At 43.5% G+C, this 18,501-nt stretch overlaps 1 long non-coding RNA gene across 4 annotated transcripts in view; it reads left to right on the forward strand.

Annotated features, from left to right (window-relative positions):
* LOC116242343 (uncharacterized) overlaps positions 1-18,501 on the forward strand; it is a 232,213-nt gene that overhangs the window by 201,414 nt on the left and 12,298 nt on the right. For 3 of the 4 annotated variants that reach the window (XR_004169722.2, XR_016471181.1, XR_016471184.1), the window contains 3 exons: positions 12,229-12,398; positions 16,442-16,555; positions 16,943-17,218. This is a non-coding gene — a long non-coding RNA (uncharacterized LOC116242343). The remainder of the gene's footprint in view (positions 1-12,228; positions 12,399-16,441; positions 16,556-16,942; positions 17,219-18,501) is intronic. The other variant, XR_016471183.1, reaches the window with a different exon arrangement.

An 18,501-nucleotide genomic window follows, 5' to 3' on the forward strand; every position in this document is an offset into this window, starting at 1 on the left:
GTAATGTTTGTCCTCCTTTGACTTCCAAAGTGGTGAGACTTTTTAACAAGTTAAGGAATTTGCATCTGGATCTGAACTTGAGATACTTTAATGCTTGGGAAGAGAGTTCCACAGTGAGTGGGATTTGGGGAGGAATGAGCTGCTAAGTTTGGACTGAGATTTTGCCCTATATATTTCAAACATCCTAGCTCTTGAGTGAGTCAGCCTTTGCTTTCTGATTCAGGAAATTCCTTATTTTTTGACTTCATAGTGGACAGAAAATGTTCAAGAAAGGAAAAAGCTACTTTTTATGAAAGCTCTTGCTGTTTTACTTTTTTATCTTCATTGCTGTGGAAGCTGCCACAGAACTGACCTGTCAATGAATTGTTCTTTGTTTTAGATTCAGTTTTGTAGAATCTTCTTCCATCAGAAAAAGCTGATGACGGCTATCAGAATATTAGTTGAGAATAGTTCTGTGCATCAGTGTTTTCCATGGTAAAGATTAAATAAACAGCAGTTCTGAAGGGCATGGACCTCATCACCTATCCCAGTAAAGGATTGACTCTGATGCCACATTCAACAACTAGTTTGCTCCTGCTATTGTTTTTCCTGTAAATGCCACAAAATCCTTTCTTTTCTGTTTGAAACTTGCTGCAGCTACCCATTTCCATCTGTTGATACTCTTCAGTTTCTGCCACCCATTATCTTTTGTCACACAGTGAAAAAAAAACGTTCTAGTCTTTCCAAAAATGTAGGGGCTATGTGTAGCAATTATTTTGTTGGATCCCCACAGTGAATCTTGTATGTCCCAAAAGCTTTGTGAGGTGTTTTGCTAAGACAGAATCTCACATATACTAAATTAATTTGAATGCAAATGTAATTCTATTTTAAAATCCTTTTTTTTTCTTGAAGTATTTGTAAGTTATCATAGATTTATACAGCAGCAAGACAGACTTGTCTGCCCAGTCTTCCTGATAAATTCCAAATTCAAGACCTCTTGCAAAAACTCTGCTGTAGACACGGAATGCATTACAGGAGAGGAAAAGTATTTTACACCTTTACTGCTGGTCATTGCTTGGCACAGCACATCTGCAAGGCACAGGATCACCCAACATGACAGAGTACTGTGGGGAAATGAAGAAATGTGTGTTTGAGATGTGATTCAGAAGAGACTATCAAAAGGAAAGGTAACAGCCAAAATAAAAGCCTCATTCTCTGTGATAAAGGCTGCTAGAATCAGAAATGTCAGGAGTTTTGTGGGGTTTTTTGTTGTTTTTTTTTTTAACCACTGTTCTTCTTGTCTGTATTTGAATACATGTTAGTGAATGTGGGTTATTTGTTTTAAAGTCTCTTTCTTCCTTTTCAAAGGCTGTCTTCTGACTTCGCTCTCTGTTTTTGCTGGAAAGCTGCATTTAGTAATGTAAATGTGATTCTTCCCCGAAGCAGCTGCAAAGAGTGGCACAATTCTGTCTGCACTTGCATCAGTAACACACATTAGCACAGAAAGAGAGCAGATTGATAGAAAGCGTGGATGATTCAGAGGATTTGTAATGGTTATGCCCCATCCCTTCAGCTCCAGGACATCAGCTCTTGTATCTAAGCCCAGGACAAAATTCAGTATCCCAGCTGAAGGAGCAGAACAGGACAACCCAATGCTAGTAGGAGTGGATGAACAGAACATGAGGACAGAATAGGAAGCTAGTGGGACTACTGTAGCCTTAACAAGCCTGTAGGTAAACAGTACTCCTTCTTTCTAGTCCCTGATATAAATGCAGTTAAATGAAATATTAAGTAAGTTCCTCTCTTTCACATAGTTCCTTGGTGTGTAAAGTGGTAATGAAGTTTAAATGACAGACCCAGCCTATCAGTCTATTTTTGAGGTCTTATTTATTTGTTCTCAGGAATGATTTTTTAAAAGCATAGACTTGTCAGGTCTCACAAATTTTAAAAAGCCTCCTCTGTTCACTTCCATCTTACTCTCCCTTCAGCCAGTCCTATACCTCGTGATCTTACAGCACAGCGTCCTGTAATAACTTACCATTTCTCAGGTATGCTTTTGTGTTCTGGGATGGGTTGAACTGATTTCTCAGCATGGGAGTAGGGAGAGAGAGGAGGTGTTGTGCCATTGTGCTATTAGGATGCATTCTCCCAGACACGAGGCCCTGCTATACCACTGCAAGACCTTGTATGGAGGCCACGTGAAGCTTATTATGGGGTTCTTGTTTTCCCTCTAGTTGGGGAATAAAAACCATACTATGAACCTCCAATTAATCACAACAAATCAGCAGCTCATGGGCAGAATACTAACAATAGAATACACAAGCAATGCTTCTTTTGTGGTCAATTTGAAAGGATTTTTTATATGTTTTCTTGGTATGTGTCTGTGAGGGCTTTTTTTTTTTTTTTTTTTTTTTTTAAAGGGAGCAAAAACCCTGCCAAAAATGTGTTGAGTATTTTCAAATAATGAGTACATTCAAGGAAATTTTGATTTTGCTCAGGGACCATCTGCGCACAGAGAAAAAGACTAAATTCTTTCAGCAAATTACTGGCTGCAAATTATTTTCTCAGCACTAGTTACGAATGTTGGAACTGCACAGCTGAAAATGCATTATTAAGCTGAGAACTTGAGATTTAAGGATCATAGCTTGTGAATTCTTTTGTTTTAGTTTTTGGGTAGTTTTTTGTTTGTTTGTTTGTTTTTTATGTGTCCCATGGTACATGAATTGAAAATGTCAGGAAGTTCAAAAGAAGTTTGCACATATTGAGGTACCCCAGTAAGTTGGACAAGGACAAATTGTAGTGCATATTGATGTGGGAGTATATGCAGAGGTATAAGGTGGCAGCTGTTTGTTACAGAAATGAACTATCTTGGCTGCTGATGTAGAGATAAAATCTGCTTAAAAGATTTGAAGCAAGAGATGCTGTGCAGGTTATTCATCTCAGGGACTGACATAGCTAGCAAAATCCTGAAATGGATACTTGATTGGAGGGGGACTGGCTCAAACGTACTGAGCAATGTGGGAGTTTCTTAGCCTGTGCAGGGCAACCATTTCTTTTCACTAAGATGTGGGAGTGAAATGGGTGGTGGAATTTCAAAATGTGCCCTGTGGACCAGTTGCGTTTTGGAAGTCACTTCCAAGCTGTATGTAGTTGCTTCACATAGGTGGGTGCCTGCTGCCAACCCTGCCTCTGAACTTGCTACTGGCCATTGCTCCCAGAGGTGATATCTAGCAAGATCAAACCTCTGACTTTCAGCACCGAGGATTCAGATTTTTAAAACGTCTTGATTTATTTGTCTATTAGAGAATATTGTGGGGAAAGGATTTTGTGTGCATGTATGTAACTTTTGGCTCAATGTGTATTTTATTTTGTTCAATGTGTATTTTATTTTGAAGAAAACAAAATGTCTTTCATGTGAACTGTTTCTTCTTGAATTATAGAATGTGTCACAGAATGCATCTTCTAGAATTACCTAATGAAAAATAGCCTTATAAAGGAAAAACAGCTGTTTTCCCCTAGTCCCAGCTTTCCCCCAAAAGTTCTGGCTAAATTAACTTAATTTCATGTCACTTTTTGATTCTAGTGGAACAGCAAGGCCTGTTGTATTAAGCTCTGTAATCACCGCTCACTCACTTTACTGTAACAAAAAAATATATCAAATTGCATGTTGCAAAATACTCGTTATTTTTCAGTTAATTGAATCCAGGAATACTTTAATCAAGCTGGATGTAGGCCAAAAAGCCTTCTTGTAGACCTTAGAAATGTTCAGAGATTATTGAAACAAACCTTGCAGCTTAGTTTGAGCCTTGGAACATTATTTCAAACTCTTGAAAACTGGTCTGAACCTTAATGGAGAGAAAAATGGAGGTAAAATTATCTCCCTGCTTCATGTGTGACTCCCATGCATTTCTGTAATGTGTGCTGTCTATCTGCCATCAGAGACAAAAGCCTTCACAGAATCAGAGTTACAGAGTTGCAGGGGTTGAAAGGGACCTCAAGAGATCATGAAGTCCAACCCCTGTGTTAAAGCAAGTTCCCTACAATAAGTGGCACAGATAGGCATCCAGATGGGTCTTGAGTATCTACACAGAAGGAGACTCCTGTCTTTTTCAACTGGGGAACCCCAAACTGGACAAAGTATTCTAAATGTGGCCTCACCACTGCAGAGTAGAGGGGGAGGATCACCTCCCTTGACCTGCTGGCCACACTCTTTTTAATGCATCCCAGGATACCATTGGCCTTCTTGGCCACAGGAGCACACTGCTGGCTCATGGCCAGCCTGTTGTTCACAAGAACCCCCAGGTCTTTCTGCAGAGCTCCTCTCCAGCAGGTCAGCCCATAACCTGTACTGATGCATGCAGTTATTCCTCCCTAGGATCAAGACTCTACACTTGCTTTTGTTAAACCTCATCAGGTTCCTCCAGCTCAACTCTCTGGTCTGTCCAGGTATTGCTGAGTGGTAGCACAGCCTTCTGGTTTGTCAGCCACTCCTCCCAGCTTTGTATCATCAGTAAACTGGCTAAGGGTGAACTCTATCCCTTCATCCAGATCATCAATGAAGATGTTAAACAAAACCAGACTAAAGCACCGACCCCTGGGGAACGCTATTAGTTACAGGCCTCCAACCAGACTCTGTGCCACTAATGACAACTCTCTGAGCTCTGCCAGTCAACCTCTTCTCAATCCATCTCATCATTCATTCATCCATCCCACAATTACTAAGTTTTATTACAAGGATGTTCAGGGAGACAGTGTCAGACTCCTTGCTGAAGTCAAGGTATACAACATCCACTGCTCTCCCCCCCAGATCTACACAGCTGGAGATGATATCATAGAAGGCAACAAAGTTGGTAAAGCATGATTTCCCCTTAGTGAGTCCATGTTGACTACTCCTGATAACCTTCTTTATCTTCCAATTTCTTGGAGAGGGTATCCAGAACAAGTGTTCCATCACCTTTCCAGGGACGGACATGAGGCTGACAGGCCTGCAGTTTCCCAGATCCTCCTTCTTGACATTTTTGAAAACTAGTGTGACACTGACTATCCTCCAGTCTACAGGCATATCTTCTGTTTGCCAAGACCTTAGAGAGCAGTACAACAATCACCTCTGCAAGCTCCCTCAACACATGTGGTTGCATCCCATTGAGGCCCATGGATTTGTATGTGTTGATTTTGGCTAGACGCTCTCTGAACTTTCTTCTTTCCTTTTAGATTATTGATGAGCTCCTTGCTCATCCACACATGCCTCCTGCCACCTTTCCCCAATTTCTTACTCTTAGGGATGCGTTGATCTTGAGCTCAGAAGTGGTGTTTAAGCATCGTAAATGATCAGACTAAATGCTACCTAACATAAAAAGATCTGATATCCTTCCCAGTATGGAACAAAAATGGGTTCCAAGTTGCAATATTTATGTGTGGACCCAAATTCAGTATTAGAATTAATCTGTAACACTGTGCAGGTGATGGAAAGAATTACTAGAAGGATTCCAAGGATCACTAGTTCAGCCTGAGATTCAAGAATTACTTGAGGATTATGTTAAAATGAAATCCAACAATGTTATTAAAAAAAAAATAAATCTATTTGAATCCTTATATTTACTGCCTGTCATTCCCACCTTCTCCCAAAGTCCAAAATACTTTTTCCTTTTTCCTTTTCCTTTTCCTTTTCCTTTTCTATTTCCTTTTCCTTTTCCTTTTTCTATTTCCTTTTCTATTTCCTTTTCCTCTTCCTTTTCCTTTTTCTCTTTTCCTTTTTCTCTCTTTCTCTTCCTCTTTCTTCCTCTTTTTCTCTATTTTTCTTCTATTTATTTTCATTTTGCCTTCTTTGCCTTCTTGTTTTCTCCTTCTCCTTCTCTCTCTCTCTCTTTCTCTCTTCCTTCCTTCCTTCCTTACTTGCAGGAAAGGATCTCTGAATTTCTTTATTCCTAACATTGGATTTCAGTTGTTGAAAGACTATTGATTCATTGAAGATTTCATGGTAAGAAGTCATTTACAGATTCCAGGGACATGTATAATGATAATACTGGCTCTAATAGTAGCCTACTCACAGCTTGGAAGGAAAACATACCCCTTCTGGAACCTTATGTCTACATCCCCAAAAGTGACTTCACTCCTGTGAAATGGTGGAAAGTTTCCGAAAAGAGTGGGGAATGGGCAGAAGCAATCAAGTAAAAAGTGTGAAAGCACCAGGAAGAGAAGGAAGGAATGAGAGTGGTTAGGAAGACAGGGTTTAGGAGGCAAGGGGGAAAGATGGGAAAGTGACAGGAAAGATCAAGAAAAGAAGGGGAAAAGGTGACAGCATGTGTGCTTGGGAAATGAATGTAGAGGATGAATAGAAAGCAAGGAGGGGGGAGTGTGTGTGGAGGGAAAGATTAAAAGAATCAGTAACAGAAAGAAGTGAAGTTGTCTAACATGTAGAGATGGGAAGTGACATGTTTGTTTGAATTCTGGGGCTGCTCAGCCCGGCTGCACTCTGGTTTCTGCCTTTGATCAGCTGCATGGCAGGCTGGTGTCAGATCAGAAAGCAAATGAGATGATAAAGTGGCTGAAGCTGCAGTGAGTTTAACAGCAGCAGAGTGGCAGGGGATGGGAGGGAGGAACTGCCGAATGAGGAAAGCGCTGCCTGTGCTTTAATTCACAGAGACCCGGCGCTGAATGCAGCTGCAACCCTGCGGAGAGGCTGTGAATGGTCTGAGCAAGAAGCTTGGTTGCATTGATCATCTATGGAAAAAGGACCCATTGCTCTATGCTCGTACCATTATCAGCAGCGCTCTTGCCAACTGCAAGCCTGGTGGAAGCATCAAAGGGGTTAGTGGGCTGCCAGAGTGATTAAAATATCGACACCCGCTTTAGCTCTTGCCTGCTTTAGCTCTGCTAGCTTTCCAGTTTTGGGGTTTGCTGTGGCTAGCAGAAATGTAGACAAGTGTGAGAAGCTTTCCTCCAGCTGGCATCTCTCTGTTACGGGTTAGGAATAAATGGACAGAAAAGGGATGCTTTGTTCTGGAGAGAAACAGTGAACATTCTGCCAGCCACCTCAGATGGCTGTTGGGATGGACACTGTTTTCTGTCTTCATTCTGTGTCTTCCCTGTTGTCTGGGAGGGAACGACTATCTGTGGGGGGAAATTTAGAACTGCAGAGGTAAATTAAAAGGACAAGAATCCCCCAGCCCCTAGCACAGCTCAGCCACATGCTGACTTCGGTGTCGTTTTCAGTAACTTCAGGTACAGGGTCCAAGCAGAAGGCTTGGAGGCAGGGTGTGGATCTGGAAAGGAGTCCATGGAGCTAGTGGGAACTGCGTGGGGCTGCCGGTGGTCTTTTTGGCAAGGTGAAGCATGGATGGTCTTGAGCACTCTCAGTTGACAGGGACATTCTATTTAGTGCTGAGTGTCCATGCTGGTCCATATAGACCCCTTGATTCTGGAGTGAAGTTATTCAGCCTTTTCTACTCGGTGCCCATGGAAAGTATCCAAACCTGATCAGTGAAAATATAGGCTTTGCTGCAGTGGGACCCGTGAGGTAATACTTACAGCTGGTGCATGGATGCATGGTTGTGAAAAGAAGATGCTGGGCTTTAGGACTGACTGTCCCACAAGATTCCTGCTCACCTTGGAAAACCCTTGTCTCCCTCCATCATGGGAGCTGGCTATCTGTCCTGGCATGGATGGTGGTACGCCAGACCAATGCTCTGAGAGCAGGCAGCCTCACATCTCTGACTCCTTTATCCCATCTTATAAAGCTGGATTAGATTGTCCATCTTTGTTCCTCTGTAGGGTGTTAGATTGCTTTAATGTCCCGGTAGCAGAGTCTGTTCCAGGCAAGTTGTGTCCCAGTTCAGGAACCCAAGTGCTCTAAACACTTCCTGGCACAGATGCTGGGTTTTTGACAGCTCTATCGTGCTGTTCCCGGAGTGAAGATTTCTACAACGATGTTCTGGGGGCGGAGGTTGAAAGAAGTTTAGGATATCACAGAACTAATTAAATGCAAACTAGGCTGCCTGCAGAAAGCCGTGCATGCTGGTTGCTATGTTTCTGGCAGGAACAGACTGGGAGAAGGGGGGCTGAGGGGATGCTGTTTGTTTTATCAGTTTAAAATGAAGATTCCGACAAAGTTCTGGTTACTCACCAGCCTTTGAAACGTGGATGAAACATGAATTTGCACAGCCATAAAAAGAAGAGAAGGAAGAAGCAGAGGTAGGATTAGGATCGATGAATGGATGGCTAGATAAGATAGAGAAGGGGTGTGGGGGGTTGTTTCTGTTTGTATTCATCATACATTGTTATCTCTGCACTGACAGATGCTTTGCCTTCTAGATCACCCCCAATTAATATGGAGGTTTTGTGCTCTCCTTTCAAAACAGTTACTTGTAAATTACCTTGAATTTTAAGCCTTCAGAGCACTTGGAGCTTGACAGAAATATACTCTGTGCTCATGTCAGCTACCCGTCACCAATGGCCAAGCAGGACTTGGTTTCCTTTGTGAGGGAGGAACTGACAGGGCTAAATAAGCACGCAGACATGTGGGCATCAAGACTCACTAAATCAGCTCTTCTTTCATTAGTCCTCTGCGGGTAATAAGAGGATATGTTAAACACAGTTTTCTGCTTCTTCACCTGAGTAGCACTTGGGGGGATAATTAAGGACTTGCCTGAGAGCAAGAGAGGGACAGACGAGAGAATGAAGGACTTTGAGGAGGGAATGAATAAGCTAGCTGGGATCAATTCAAGAGTGAAGTTGGCTTTGAAGAACACCCACTGAAGGGATGCAACCTGCTGGAATGAAGGCATTCCTCAAACATCCATGTGGAAATCAATGCTGAGCTACCTGGGGTTGCTTTCATGTGAATCCCTGGGAAAAAGAGAATAGAACAGTTCAAAGAATAGGGCTTCAGGGATGACAAGAAATGTTTTAAATATCTTCTTGGATTTGTGGAAAAACCTGGCTAGTGACAGAGGCCAGGATGAATAAAAATAAGCAGAGACAGCATGGGAAGGAGACGCAGGCACCACGTGGTTGAATGTTACATTCAGAAAAGCCATTAACCACAGGACAAGTCAGAGCTGTACCAGATGGTTTAGATCTATAAGAGTGGCAGCTATAAATGTGGGGGACAGGGTGCCAGGGGCACTGAATAAGGATGGCTGGGATGATTAAGAGGCAACATGTCACCTGTCACAAGCAAGGGATGTCCTGCCAGCTGGCAACCCTGCCATGACATCCCTATGCATGTGTGTTTGAGGGTGAGCACTTTGGTGGTGAGGCAGCATGGCATGCCAGCAGGCAGGGTTGCCTGCAGGCTATCCAAGTGCAAATAGTCCAGGGCATAGATGCAGCTGCAAAGGGCTCCTTGCCACGTGGAGGTAATATTATGGTGGTGCAAGGTGTGACAAAGAGCGAGGGCTTTCCAGGAGGTCTTCTGCCATCCCCAAAGCCACTGTCAGGGAAGGAGAGTGCTAAACTCACAATCGCTCACCGTCTTTCAAAGGCTGTATACCCATTGCCAATCCTGGAGCCAACCCCTCCCTGCTGAAGGACTCTTCCCCTTAATGATAGCGTCCTGCTCTAATGAACAATTTCTGTGACAGCACAAAATAAATGGGGAACACTCTGAATCTGAAGTTTGTATTGAATTAAATATTACAGCATTGATTGGGTTATTCATTTAGCATCTCACTCAATAAACATCTCTTGCAGCACATGTTTCTCCATTTATCTTACCTTGTCATGGAGGCCAGGCTTACCCACCGCATGCGGCATTGCTGCCCAGCTCAGGCAGGAGGAGGAAGGGTGTGTGTGCCAGGAAAGCTGCGCTCAGCATTTCTTCCAAAAAGCAAGAAGTTTGCTTGGGAGTTACAGAACAGACCAGAGCTCTGTTCTTCATAGGAGAGATACTCTTCTATCCCAGAAAAGCAGAAATGCAGGGTCTTGGCTGGAGTGTGGCTCAAACTCAAAACCCAAGACAACTGAGACAAAGGAAGAGATGTAAGAAAGAAAGGTAGCACAGTGCTGAAGGTTTATCTATGACCCGTACGTGTGGTTCTCCAGGGGCTCTTGTTTTAATGCCCCGAGTAAGTCATTTTCGTTGATGAAAGAATGCAAAACCTAGTCTAATCCTGTTACTTAATCAGGAATATTATGGGAGGACCAGAGCTATTTTAAGTTTCACTCCTTAAAAAACACTTGTGAGGCTAGAAAGCCCCATAAAAATGTCAGTGTAAATTCATTTGGGTGTAGGCTGTGAATCCACTCTCGTAGGCACAGAATGGAGCTAGCCTGTAAAATGTTTGGCAGGCTTTTGGGCTCCATAAGTAATCCAGGAGCCATTCTGGGAGATGGAATGCAATTACTAGAACTAGTTGATACCAATTTATTTAGTGAATTTGCTTTATTCTGCTCAAGATCTGATCACGGCTGCCCAAATTTGTTTGTTGCTTGTATTTGTTCATTGAATTATTTGTGCAGGTAAATTATAGCCTATTAATCATGTTTATTATGACAGTGCCTAGGGATTGACCAAGAATACACCCCCTCTGCCTGTTTTCTGGGTAGTGTGCAAAGACAGAATAATAGGCAATCCCTGGCCTCATTTATGTGTGGATTGAATGCTTTGATTATTTGCTATTTGTCAGATGTTGGTCATTTAAGTTGTTTAGCATTCTTTGTTTTCCTTAAACCTAGTAACAAAAGCTCTTCAAGCAAGAATTAAACATTCCAACAAAATCACTGGAGCTTTGGCTTTCTCAGAAGGTGGGTGGTAGGCTGGGACAGTGGAGGTGAGAAAATTCACTAAGAGAGAAAGAACAGTCAGACCCCAATTTTTCCAAATAGCTGCATGTCTTGCTGTGTGAGGGAGCGCAGAAACCGTATACAATAGCAAGCTCCTGTTCTTTTTTCTTCTATCATGGTTTTGTTGTTGTTGTTGTTGTTGCACATACCTATACAAGAATAATTGAGTATGTTGAAGTCAAAGCTGAGTTCTTCCTAACTTGGTTGTTTAATGCAGGGACTCAGAGCTAGTGCCTTGTACTCAGCTCAGCATTCCCCAGATCAGCTACAATGCTCTGCTTGCCAGTGAGCAGCCTTAGTGGCACACGTTTTCCAGAAAATTCTTCTTCTTTTTTATTTCTTTTCCAAAAAATAGGATTGCTGTGAAGCTCTGAATATGTGCCTTTCTCAGCTGCTAAAAGACATCTTCTGACAGCATCTGGGGGTCTGATAAAGCTACAACACCTGATGTCTACTTTCTACTTTGACTTGTCTTCCCTTCTTTCGAGATGGGTTGCAATTGATTCTTTTCCTTAATTCTGCTCTCTGCAGTGAGCCTCCATCATTGCATGTTGATCCCTTTGCCTTCTCTGTTGTCCATTTCACTTCTTTTCTTTGTTTCTATCTTTTCCCCTGCCTTGTCTTCTATTCATTTCTCAGCATCTTCCAAATATCATCATGAAAATCTGTGGCCAAACTGTGAAGGGTTTTTTTCTTCCTAGTGGGCAATTTCTTCCCTTTCCTTATGTTCAGATGAATATGTACAAACTGAAATTCTTCTAACTACCAAAGAAACCAAAATAAGCTAAACCAAACTCCTATCTAGAGAGTTCCTGTTCACCACAGCTTATCATATAAAGCTGACCCAATCATGGAAAAGGTTTTCTGCTAAATGAGGATAAAATGGAAAGACTTCTCTACTTAAAATTTCAAACTAGATCTCCACTTTCCACTTTAAGCACCAAACTTAAAATATTATACTGCATCCTTGTTCAGCTGGAATTTAAAATGGTGTCAGAGTGACAAGTGCAGTACTTGGGACCGTCATTTTAAGACTCATCTCTAAGCAAGACCATCTCCCCAGTGCAGAACAGGTTTAGGTGTTTTCAAATCTCAGCTTTCATAAGGCCCTGCAGCAGCATCAAAGGCATAATGCTGCACTTTTTTTTGCCTCCGTTTCATGCTTAAATTTTATTTAGTGAAAGTCCCAGGATACAATCCAAGGATAGCCTGAACAATTCCCATAGCTGTTTCTTTGACCTAACTGTTATGAAGACCTTTGACAACTTCTAGTATTCAACACTAGAATTTTGCTGGTTATAGATGTCAGATCCTTTAAGCTTCAATTATCCTTAGCTTTTCTCCCTCTCTTCCTCTCTTTTTCTCTTGATGGGCTGATGGTTTTGACACACAACTGACCACAGTGAAGTGTCTTTCTTTGACAGCTTGCTCATGGTTGTTATTTATCTCCCCTCCCATGCCTTTTAGCACCCCGGTTCCTTTGCCAGATATAAAGTGAACCTCAGGGAAAACAGAGTCGGAGCTGAGAGAAGCAGGAGAAGGATTAATCCCAGAGGATACCATGATCAGCTGAGTTTTCAGTTTGAAGTTCTGGAGCTGGAGGGCTGCATTCCCTGACGGACTAGAAATAACTGCAGGTATGAAGCTTGACGTTAATGCATTGTGGCTTAAATCCTTTTGTGCTCACCAACCAGGACTCACTGTAGTTACATGGCACAGTGAAATGTGCAGGCCAAAAAAAGTAAGTACTCCTTGTCTGGAGAGAAGATAGAAGCATTTCAAATCATTACTTTGGTGAATATTTCTTCCTCGTGTTGATTTGATTTTGTTATACGTATACAAAGCATTCAAGCTAAATGCTTCTGCTAGCTCAATTACTGTAGTTTACTTACCAAGGCTCTGTTAAATGCTTTCAAGCACAAGTCCCTTCTGTACCATTAAGGAAGCTTTCCATTTCTGTGATACTGTATTAAGCTTCACACTTCCACTCCCCGGTGGACTTGGGCTTGTAACTGGATCCTAATACATTCTGTTATGCAAACCAAAAGGATGGGGAAGGCTGTGCTACAGAAGGACATTTAGGAACTGCTGTCCTAAATTTCTCTAAGCAGATAATTTTGTGCCACTTAATCATTTCTCAAATTTTCAGAAGTATGCCTGAAGCCTGGCTGTTTTACTTGACATCATGTTTTCCTTGTGTTCATTGCATTTCAGTTAACATGGTAGCTTGGATGAGGAAAAACACAGCCAGGCTCCTCTGAGGAGGCTCCCTGACCTAGTTACTGTACAAGCTCTTGATCCTGTAATCTCAATCAATATCTCAAGTGGACAGTGAGTTTTAGGAGTGAGGGAATGTTATTACTGACAAAAGTAGGAAAGAGGAACTCCAAATTCTTCTGCTGAGTTTGAGACAGAGAGCCTTCCCAAAGCATTCGTGGCCAGTTCTCCCCTATGTGAAGAGAAATGAAACTGTATCCCCAACAGCCCAGCAAATCTCTGCTGAATTTCGTCTAGTGCCACAAAATCTGCTTTTCTGTTGGCTGGTGTCTCAGAGTGTTAGCTGTTTGCAAACACGCTGCTACCCATGTGTTTATTTGTGATTATCCCAAAGGCATATTCGCATACTCCACAGACACTCCATGTTTTAGATTAAAATGAAAAATCATATGGAAATGTAAGCAGAAGATGGTAGTGACTGTGCTGTGTTTAAAAACAAGGACTGGGCTGTGATATGGCTTTAGTGACTAACCACGAGGGAGGAAAATCAGTAAATACAATATAGGTGAACTGATGAGTTCCTGCTTCCTAAAAAAAAAAGCCCAACAATAAACAAACAGAAAAGTTTTCCTATCTGGAGGCTTACAACATTTCCTAAAGTGTGGGCTACCTCCTGTTTGAGAAGCTGCCTTGTAGACGCCTCCCCTTTCATTCAAAACCAGGGGGGATACGTTTCTTCTTCTTAGCAAATTAATAATACCCCTGTGACAGCTCCAGTGATCGCCTACAGAGAGAAGTCATATGCTGAGGGTATTTTGTGTATTGTTAACATCTTTAAATGTGCTTTAGCATCTGGAAGCAAGAACGAACCATAGGACCGTCAGATCTGCATCGCCTGTGTTTAACATCTGTGAGCTCAGAAACTGAGGGAGGAAAGAGATTTTCAGAGAATATCACTGCAAAAATCTGCCGTAAGGCTAATGGGAGGCTGGGGCAGGACTGCCTGGGTGAAGTTCCTCTTTTCTGCATGCAACTGAATCCTACTTGTCTGTGCAGAGGTGTGGCCACCGTAATAAAAAAATAAATACATAGGTTAATCAATACTTGCAAAGAGAAATAGAAACATCAGTCAGTAAGTTTAGAAAATACCACTAAGATCAAGTCCCCACCATGCCTAATAAACCATGTCCCTCAGTGCCACATCCACAGTTTCTTGAACACCTCCAGGGGTGATGATTCCACTGCCTCCCTAGGTAGCCTTTGCCACTGCCTCACCACTCTTGCTGAGAAGACATTTTTCCTAATATCCAACTTGAACCTCCCCTGAGGCGACTCGAGGCCATACCCTCTCATCTATAGCTGTTACCTGGGAGAAGAGGCTGATCCCCACCTCTCCATAGCCTCCTTTCTGGGAGTTGTGGAGAGTGATAAGTTCTCCCCTGAGCCTCCTCCATAATCTCGATTTCCTAAGCTGCTCTTCATAAGTCTTGTGCTCCAGATATTAAACAAGGCTGGCACCAGTACTTCCCGTGCTTTCTGTTTATAATGCATACTAGATACATTTGCCATGTAGGATGAGGCAAAAAGACTCCAAGTCAACAACAAAGCTCTGGCTAAACCTTATAGTATAAGGGAAATTTTTAGCAGTGATAGTCTCTGGTCTAACTATGAGCTAGACCAGAAAATTATTACATATAAAATCCTTCAGGGGGCAAGCAGAAATCGTGAACCTCTTCATATAGAATGCTTGCCACCTTAATAGTCTCCTCTGATGTGTGTGTCCTCCTATAAAACTGGGATAATCTTGTGGCTGAAGGATGCTTTGAGGGAGCCTCCACTTGGGATTGCTCATAGTATTCCCCTGATTCTGATGTCTTTTGACTTGCATTACATGCATTATCCTGATGCACTCATGGGGGAGGCATAACTGCTTTCATGCAACAAATGAAGTCTGTAAGCATCAAAAAGAAGTACCACTCGGAAACTGTAGCCATCAGCTGCCAATAGTTTAACACACAGCTCACTGTCCTGCAGGTCTGGGAAGCCTGCAGCATGCTTCAAGAGTAGCTAATCCAAACTTTATCTTGATTTGAAATCAAATCAGATGGTGCCCTATTTCCCAGTAACGGCCATAAAGCAGGCATGTACTCCTCCTTGCAAGTAGATGAGAAATGGCAGCACATGCCTGTACCTGGTTCAGGTCGCATTTGCACAACCGCATCCGCTGGTGCTGTATGGATATAACACTGAAAGACTTGCAGTCTGAAACATTATCCCCACCACTCTCCTCTAACACAGCATTCTGGAAACTCTAATTTTGAGGGACAGAGAGATAGCTTTTATTTTTACCAATATAGCAATGTGAAGCCATTTATGGTGGTGGGAAATCCCTGCCTGCAGTCCGCTATGGCTTTATGGCATTGCATTGGTAGACTAAGTCTACTCATATGGCATTGGTGAGAGGCACAAACTGCTCCCCACTCTGTGGGTTTTCTCCCTGCAGCTGGGTGGTGGGTGGCAGTGAGTATGTGCCGGGTTCTTCGGTAAGCCAAGAACAGCTGGTCTATGTGAGGACCCATGCTTGAGCCCTCCCTCCCAGCCCAGGAACAATCTGTAAGGATGCTGTTTAGCCAATACATATTTTCCTCTTTAGTACATAATGGTAACCTGAATAAAAGGTTTGAATTACAAAGCAGGCTCACCCAGCACATTCTGTGAGCAATGACTGCCATTTATGTCAAGAAAATAAAGAAGAGGAGAGAGAGAGTGGGAGCACATGGGCAGCAGCAACTGACCATGAGGGAGAGCGGGCAATTGAGGCAGCATGCTGGAAGTGAAAGGCTTACCCAGCTGAAATGAAATGAAAGAAAACCACAATGATAATGGAAATTTGATACAAAAAAAAAAAAAAAAAAAAAAGATAGATTGTTATTATTGGAAAGTCAAGTGCTTTGTTCCAGCAACAAAGCAATATTGTTCACAAAAGCCTTATAACGATGGCTCCTTTTCCCCTTTCCTGTGCCTCCTTGCCTGCCTTGCTGGTGAACTGGGCTTGGGAACGTACAGAGTGCAATGGAGCAGGAGGAGGGGATGGACAGCTGTGGGGCTGGGGCCACCCGTTTCCCCCCTGTGTCTCACTCCAGACTTCGTCCCCCTTCTCTATCTGCCTCTCCTCTTGCATATCTCATCCAGCCCCTTTGCCCTTCCTTTCTCTCCAGGTGCCATTCTGTCCCTGCCCCTCTTTCTGTCCTTCCCTCCTTCCCTCTCCCTGCCATGCTCTATTTTTCCTTCTCTCTGCCCCCTCTATCTCCTTTTTCCCACTTCCCCGTTCCTCAGCTGTGCTCTCCTTTCCCCACTTCCCTCTCCCCTTCTCCCTCCCTGCCTGCACACTGTTACTAATGTGCAGTAATGGTATGGCTGGAAAGTCATTTGCGCTCCCCTTCTCTTTATTTTTTTCCCGCAGTATTATTAAAACTGCTCCATCACTGGCTGTAATGGGAGCGTCTGTATTTTCTCCCTCGCCTGTATCCCTGACATGACATAATGCCTGCCCTCACCAAGACGCTATAACACCGAGGTAATTGAAACATAACTCACCGTAAATTACAGGCCCTTGTTCCAGGCAGGGCCCCGGCCATGCTTCCTGGAGCTCATTCCAACTGGAAGCTAAACATTGCTTTAAAAGGGATGCTTAAGCAAAACAAAGCCATTTAAAGAGCAACACAAACATGGAGAGGGAGGGGAGCAGGGGGCTTGTTCTCTCCTGAAAGTGCGGGCTCCTGCCTATGCAGCAGTAGATGCTTCCCATGGCTTTTCTTTGCTTTGTGGGTACGGAGCTGGTGCACTGGGGCTGAGGTATACTTTGGGAAGCCAGCACCAGCAAAGAGGAAGCCTCCCAGTCTGCAGAGAGTCTGGGGCCAGAGCAGGCCATGGGAAGAACTTAGCTAAAATGTTTTCTCAACAGGTCAGAGGTGCAAGGCTTTGATGGAAGGCTGCGCCAGTGTGTCCCACTGTCCAGTGCAGATGTGGCAACCTAAGGCACTGCCCATCTCTGCAGGTCCAAGTTTTTCCATTACAAATGTGTGATACCCAAACACAAGCCAGAGATCAACGTGGGTTGTAGAACTCTCAGCACTGCAAGAGGCCTCACTCACATAGCAATGGTCAGGAGCTGAAATATTTTGTGACTCTAAGACTTGGAAGACCCTCATGGTCACAGATGTCTGCTGAATAACCTCAGGTAAGTCATGTCACTTTCCTCCATGCCTCAGTTTCCCCTTCCATAAATAAGAGTAAAAATACCAGCTGCTTTTGTTAAGCAGCTTATGGCCCAGTGATATAAAAAGTATACGAAGATGAAGCAGGAATAACAACAACACAAAGCCCTGGGCCTTGGCTGGCTCTGTGGCCTTCAGCAAAGCCTTACCAATGTCCCATGGCTCAGCTACCCCCTCCCTGTGGCATTGTTCAGTGCTGGGCTGGGTTTGGAACTATCATCTCTTGAAATTTTAAGCAAAAAGGCACAAAAAAAAAAAAAAAAAAAAAAAAAAAGTGTAGTGATATTTCTTTAGTAATAGAAGTGAGTATCTGGATACTTTGAAAAGGTCAGGATTAGACAGAACAGCCTATCTCTCACAAGTACGAATTGGAGCCTGTCCAGGGCCTTTCCATTCATTGTCAGTGGACACCACGGCCCAACTGCATGCCTTGGTGTCATGGGGCTGGTGTTGTAGGAATAATGGAGTTTTGTGAGAAAAAGCCCACAGTGCAATGCTTCACAAAATACAAAGTGCTTGATACCAGGGAACGACATTTACTGTTTGTCCAGAATGAAATGGCAAAAACTCAGGGAACTATGACCCTGTGACTGCTCCAGTTTTCCCTGGAGCCCTTCACATCTAAATTGCTACAGCCAGCAGCCTAGAAGCCACTGCGAACCACTTCTCTGGAAGAACCAATGGAACTCTCTAAGGGCTGGCTCTCAGGCAGCCAGGTAAAAGTCCCTTTGGTGTGATGCCTTATGCTGGATACATCCACCAGGGCTCCATGCTGTGGGTGATGCATGGGCTCACAAACAATTGCTGCTGAGCCACGGGGTTGCAGCTGCAGAAGCAAAGCCTTGGCAGTGGCCATTCTGCAGTGTTAAGCAATGCATGTCTGTCTCTGTTCTGTCAATGGAGAGCAGTTTGCTCACTGTACCACAGAGCTGCTCCACGGGTCCCCCATACTCCTGGTCTGTGGTGTCTTCCCACTGCCCTTCTGGGCTTCCTGGGGACAGGAGAAGCCAGGCTGATTACAAGGAAATGTTGTGTGAAGAAGCCTGGCCTTCTGTTCGGCAGGTTAGCACCTGAAGCAGGTTGATGCTCTGTACTGTGCCACTCCTGCTCAGGCAGCAGCAGCTGCAGCAGCAGTAGCGTGGCAGTGCCATAGGTGCGTGCTCTCCCACCCCCAGTTTTCCCTGGTGCCTGCTTTGAGTTGATTGCTTTCTGTGAGGCCTGCCACATGCCCCTTGAAAGTGTTTCC

Source organism: Phasianus colchicus, chromosome 1 (assembly GCF_987193195.1).
Source record: "Phasianus colchicus chromosome 1, bPhaCol1.hap1.1, whole genome shotgun sequence".
Classification (NCBI taxonomy): Eukaryota; Metazoa; Chordata; class Aves; order Galliformes; family Phasianidae; genus Phasianus; species Phasianus colchicus.